Below are 6,633 nucleotides of genomic sequence, written 5' to 3'. Positions count from 1 at the left end.
CAAACATATCCAAGAAGCATCAGTCAATGCAGCATCCCTACAGGAGGAGGATGTAGTGCACCAGCACGGAGGAGTCCTGTGTGGTGTATTTGTCTTGTGCCATGGGGGAATAAATGCTGACAGAGGGAATATAATTCCACCCTTGGCTGTTAAGGCACCAGTGGCCAGCAGCCAGCCCAAAATAGGGTAGATGTAAAAAAGGAGGGAAAAACCCACCAGTGTTGACAAAAGTGAGAGAAACAGGATTTGGCTCTTATCTTTTACAAACTTAGTATGCACTGGCATTGGTAAGAGAACGAGTTTCTCTACTTTACAGAGACATTTGCTGTGTCTATCAGACACAGCATGTTAATCCTAGTGCAAGATGATGCCTCCTCTACAAACCCCCTCTATCAGAGAGTCCATTGAAACACAGCAGACTGCAAAGCCCTGGTGTCATGATTCCCATATCACAGACACTGCAGTTTGCTCTAGGGGCTCTGGGCAGCCACATGCCAGCACTTCCAGACCCCCCCCCCCCCCACCCTGGTCTGATGCTCACGATGCTGAGAGAAGCATCAGGGAGCAAGCCTGCGGGAGAAGAGTGATGGCCAAGAAAGGTGATGGACCAATGTCCAAGGGCTCAGGTTGTGAGATTACCTGTGTCATGGATATCTTCCTGTGCCACAGATACCTCCTTGTGCCATATGCGAGACAGGGGTGATTCCCTTTAGCTCTGAGTTGGCTTCGAAGGAAGAGGGAGGAAGCTACTTGGGGCTCAAGCCCTCCCACTCACCTTGCCCTTGCTGTGCTCCCCTTGCCATCAGATTCCCTGCCCAGGTCAGACTTCATCCAAGTGTTTTTAGCACCTTGGTCCTACTTCTGGTTTCTCATTCCATTCTTGCCACTTCTTCATGGAGACTCAGCCTTGCCAGCCCCAGGCTGCCAGGTAAATCACAGCAATCTCTAGAGACCCTCAGAGGGCTTTTCTCTACCAAGGTCCTGCTCCAGCTGCTCTCCATGCTGCAGCTGAGCTGTTCACAGCCTGCTTTTCTTTAACTCATTTATTTTCATAAATTTCCCAGACCCATCTTACCTGTTTGAGATGTCTGCTTGGCTTAGCTGTGTTTGACTGAACAGGTTCACACCTGCTCAGGATATGGGGAGAAGGAACCACAGCTTCCCTTCACTTCCTACTCCAAAAACAAGGTAGTCACTATGGTGCTGCTCAGCTCTGGCAGCATCAGCACATGGGCTGTTTTGCTCAGCAAAGGCTTGATCTGCAAAAAAAGAGGTTTTCCTCCAGGTTCTTCCCCCATCTCTGACTTTGCAGGAACAACCAGGAATAACAGGGAGAATGTCTTGTGCCCAGCCAGTATATCCCACTAGGAAAGTGAACCAGAGATACCAGATACAATTCCTGGTGTTTACTGTGTCTGCACGCTCAGCTGAAATATTCTCACTGCTGTCCATGTGGAGCTTCCTGCTCCAGCACAGGGAGCTGGGATACAACTGCCAAAGGCAGCTCTGCTGTGTTTTCTGTACCAAAGTGCCTTTGACAAAGCTGCTTTGAGACAGGTTGACATTTCCATCCTCAGGGTGGTCTGGTGGATGAGGTTAGGGAGATTTTGGATATTCTTGGAAAAGACTTCTTGGAGGTTTTTGGTGGGTTTTTTTTTGTTTGTTTGCTTGCTTGCTTTTGTGTTGTTGTTGTTGTTGTTGTTTTAGGGGAGGGTTTATTTTTGCTCACTATTTAGCTTGTCTTGGGGCCAGCCCAGACTCTTCTGATAAACAGAGATGTCTTTGGTTTTTTAAATATAAACAATGTGGTTATTCAGCTCTCCTTCCTTCAAGCTACTGGGAAGCATCAGCTGCCATTCAGAGCCCGCCCAGCCCTCCCTCTCTGCTGGCCTACGGGTACTGGCAATGACACACATGGCTCTGGTATGGTGACAGGGATCATATCACTGCCACTCTCTGGGGAGGGCACAGGGCATCTGCTGGAGGCTGGCGGCACCAGTGTGTCCCACCAACCAGCAGTGCCACCTCTGTGAGGAGAGGCCAGAGCAGCTGCACCAAACCTCAGCAGAGCACTGGGGTAAAAAAATCCTGGTGTTGGACACTGGGGCACCTTCCTACATGACACTGACCATGGAAGGGTGCTGATAGGTGATTGTAGCAGTTGATAGAGCCCTGTGCTGGCTTCAGCAGCAGGTAGGTGTTCACGTGTAAATCTTGATGCTGCAGAGGACACATGGTGACTTACAGCCACAAAGTTGTCTCCGGATGACCATGTCCAAACAGATGCTATGAACCTCTGTTGCCATGTCTTGCCAGGAGAGAGCAAGGTCTGATGGGGAAGCAGCCACAGGTCTGTAGACTCAATGTGTGCATGCTGCTGCCTGGAACATGGAACAGCTGGCACTGCCACTGGCTCATGCAGGGCTGCATCCAGAATGGGTTTGTTCCTGGCCAGTGCAGGTCACCACCTGGCACGGTTGGTTGCAGTTTGGCTAAAACTAGACCAGGAGCTGTGCCAAGTCCTGGTACTTCCTGTCACTGAACAATTAGGCACAACCGGTGTTAAATCTTCTTTCAGCCTCAAAGCTATCAGGGAATTACTTCCACTGGGGTACCAAAGTGTCAATCCAGAAATGCATCTGTCTCCAAGGAGACCTCTCAGCAGAGACTAAAAATAGTGAGGAGAGCATGGTGGGAGAGTTTTCCCTCTGGGAAGAGATATCTTGTTTGATCTTCTCAGCTCTGCAATGCCATTGTGTTTTTCATCTTTCTGCTCTATTTGCCTTGGTGAGGGCCAGACACTTGCCATAAAGTGTCTTTTCTCTCTTCCAGACTAATTTTTCCCCGGAAGGTCAGCAAGCAGAAAATTTGGTAGATACCTGGTGGCTCAGAAGCTGTCACAAGGGCTGGGAGAAGGAAAGCTAGTGAGCTGTTGAAACAAGCTCTCCAGAGGCTGGTGGGTTGTTTGTTCATCTCAGTCCACAGAGCAAGAACTGGTATTAGCAGGAAATGGCTAATCCTGTCTCACCATGCCACCTCTTCTGCAGTCTTAGCTGCCAACACGGTCAGGAGTGGCCAAGGGCAACAGCAGTCACAGTCATGCCACAGCCAGAAATTCATCAGCCTGTCACCATTTTCAGGGAATGACTGTAAAACCATATTTCTTTGGGGAACATATTGCTGATCTGTGGAAAAGCCAGTGTCCACAAAGTAGACAGAGGAGTCCTTCAACTTTATTCAAATAAAGGGAGAGAGTCCACTGGGCCATACCACTGTGGGATCTCTCTCAAAGTTTCACAGGACACAGCTTCCTTTTCTCTTTAAACTCCTGGCCACATTTTGCCCTCTTCCTTTCCCTATTGGCTGAGTTACTAGGAAAGTACAGTCTTCTGGAACAGGCTACCACATATTCCACACTTGAACATGTCTTGACATTTCCTCTCAAAGTTAAGATGTTCAGGCTTTGTTCTGCAGATCCACCAGAAGTTCAGACTGTCTGGGTTCTGCAATAGACTTTGTGCGGACCTATTTCTCCTATTACCCTGAAATTCAGAAGCTCAGGCTGTCTGGTCAAACTGTTTGGGCTGTAACAAATTTGTGCGGTTTGATGTTTGTAGATTAAGACCCATTTCAAAGATATTAACATCCATTTCTCTTAAAGACCCTCATCAATCAACTCATTTGTAAAGACATTAGCACATGTCTTTCCTATCAGTGCGTACTTACATGTTTAAACCTGGAGCAAGGTCATAAACACAACAACCTCTGCCTCTCTCCTCGAGGGATACCTCACCCTGATTGTCAGTGAGCTGGAGCTTTTTTCTTGCTGAAATTCCTATTCTACCTGCATGTTTGTGTTTTGTTTGGCCCAAGCATGCCTCCCTCCTGTTCACTGGGGTAGTTCTGCCTGGTGTAACTAATCCAACCCGTCACCACTTTTACTGCTTTGCAGAAGGAAACACCTACACACAGAGTGCCACGGGCAGTAGAACCAGCTTAGGGGATGCCGTGCAGCCAGACTAACGTGTTCTGGTGGATGGCTGGACTGGGGAGTGGGAGCACATTTGCCAGCAGCAGCATGATTTGCTTTTGTTCTTCTAGAATCCTAGGGGCATGGGATCCCACAGCTCTGAGGTGGGATTCCCTCAAGGTAAGGCAGCAAGTTCTGCAGGAAAAGGCAGGGCTTGATTTACAAGTTGGATCTGACAGAGCCTTTTCTGATGGATAAGGGTTGGTGGTTATGTAGGCACCACCTGTGTGGTGCACCTGCACTCGTTTGCACACTGGGCAGGCAGGGCATGCAACCACATCGGGGAGAGATGTCATGTAAAGGGGAGCAGAGCAAGGAGGTTTCAAAACTCCAAGGCTCTTCTGAGCAGGAGCTGTGTCAAGTCACATAAAATAAGAAACAGAATATGAAACAGAAGCTTTGACAACTCTCAGAGATTCTTCCTGACCTGACGGTCATATCCGGATGAGGTCTAGCTTCCCTGACTCCAATCACATGCAGGGAGGTGGCTGTGTCTGATCTGCTGTCTGTCTCCTCATGTTCTCCTATCCAGCTGGGCTCTGACTGCAGGCAAGATGACTACTGTGAGTAAGGGGCAATCACAGCCTATGGGTGAGGATTTTTCTACGCTCATGACAATAAAGTTCTAACAAAGTTGTGCTTTAGCAATTTAGATTGATTTTTAGTGTCCTCCTGTTCTTTACTTCCCAGTTCATGGCTCTTGGTTCCTGCAGATTTGGTTATTTCTTAATCATTCCTTCATCTTTTATATTTTTTTATCTGTCCTTGAATTTGTCCTGAACTACTTCAGTGATTCTGTGCATTTTTAACTCTTATCCTTCTCATTTAACTCTATCCTTCTCCTTATTTAAAAAATGGGGAACTGGATTTGTGAGCAGGTGGCCTGAATCTGCACCATGTCTGGGGTACAGCTGGCCTATCCAGCTCCTGTTGAGTTGAGGGAACCCTGAGATCTTGCCGTGTTTCCCAGTGTAAGAGGGGACATTGGGACCTCCTGGCACAGGTTGCACCAGGACCCGGGGATCCCATCACACACACCTCATGCCAGCCACAGGACCATGGTGTTAGGAAAATTAATCCACAACTATCAGAGGTTTATGTCTAAAAAGGAGACAGAGGAGTCTTTTTACTTTATTTGAATAAAGGGAGAGACCATGGGGCATTCCCCTGGGATCTCTCAAATTTTTGGAGGACACAGCCTCCTTTTTATCCCAATTTCCTGGCCGCATTTCCCTTCTCTCTTTCCCCATCGGCTGAGGTACTTGAGAGGTTCAGACTTCCCGATACACCTGACACCGAAGATTTCCCTCTAATGTATAATCCTCCCTCTCAATTTTTAATTCGTATGGAATTTAGGGACTTTTCTTCCCCATTGTTTCTCTCATCTTTCAATGTCTAATTTAATTTATCAGCAAACCTAAAGTTTACTTGTAAAAGCAAATATCTTTTTCCATCCATCAATCAGTGGAATCCTTCCCATTGTTTCTTTTATCTCCCAGTGCCAGTTTTATCTACCAGCAGACCCACAGCTTGCTTGGAAAGACAAATCGGCTGTTCCTCTCAATGGCCACTGTAGAGCAGAGTTTTGGCCACAGGGCCCAATTTTCAAGATGGACAAAGGAGTACCCCAGAAACTAGAGGCCTGACAGTGTCACTTCAGTGCCTGGTAAAGTTATGGAGAAGATTATTCGGGGAGTTATTAAAAAACACCTGAAAGACAACACAGTCACTGGTCACAGCCAGCATGGCTTCATGAAATTGCTTATCAAACCTGATTTCCTTTTACAGCAAGGTGGCCCACCTGGTTGATCAAGGAAAGCCAGCTGAGGTAATCTCTTTGGATTTCAGTAAAGATTTCGGTACAGTCTCTCCTAGTATCCTTCCAGATAAAATGTCCAGCATTCAGCTGGGTAAACACATCATGTGATGGGTGAGCAACTGGCTCATGGGTTAGGCACAAAGGGTGACAGTGACTGGGGTGACATTAGGCTGGCACAAGTCGCTAGTGGGGTTCTGCAAGGCTCCACCATTGCCCCTGTGCTCTTTAACGTTCGTGACTTGGACGCAGGACTGGAAGAGAAACTGAGCAATTTTGCAGGTGATACAAAAGTGGGAGGAGCTGTTGACTCCCTCGAAGGGAGGGAGGCTCTGCAGGGAGACCTGGACCTAGAGATTTGGCAATTACCTACCATACGAATTTCAGCAAGGGAAAATACCACATTCTGCACTTGGGATGGAGCAACCCTGGATATACAAACAGACTGGGGAATGAGATGCTGGAGAAGAGCGTCACAGGAAGGAACCTGGGGGTCCTGGTTGACGGAAAGTTGAATGTGAGTCAGCAGAGCCCTGGAGTCAGGAGGGACATTTGTGTCCTGGGGGCATCATGTGGTGGTCAAGGGAGGGGATTGTCCCATTCTGCTCTGGGCTGGGGTGGCCTCACCTCGGGCCCTGATGGCAGTTTTGGGCACCACAAAGTAAGAAAGACATTAGGCCATTAGAGAGTTTCCAAAGGAGGGCAGTGAAGATGGTGAAGGGCCTTGAGGAGAAGCTGTAGGAGAAGTGGCTGAGACCTGGTCTGTTCAGCCTGGAGAAAAGAGACT

The sequence above is a fragment of the Melospiza melodia genome, chromosome 22, assembly GCF_035770615.1.
Source record: "Melospiza melodia melodia isolate bMelMel2 chromosome 22, bMelMel2.pri, whole genome shotgun sequence".
Taxonomy (NCBI): domain Eukaryota; kingdom Metazoa; phylum Chordata; class Aves; order Passeriformes; family Passerellidae; genus Melospiza; species Melospiza melodia.
The sequence above is the reverse complement of the archived record's forward strand: the minus strand, read 5'-3'. Positions refer to the sequence as shown.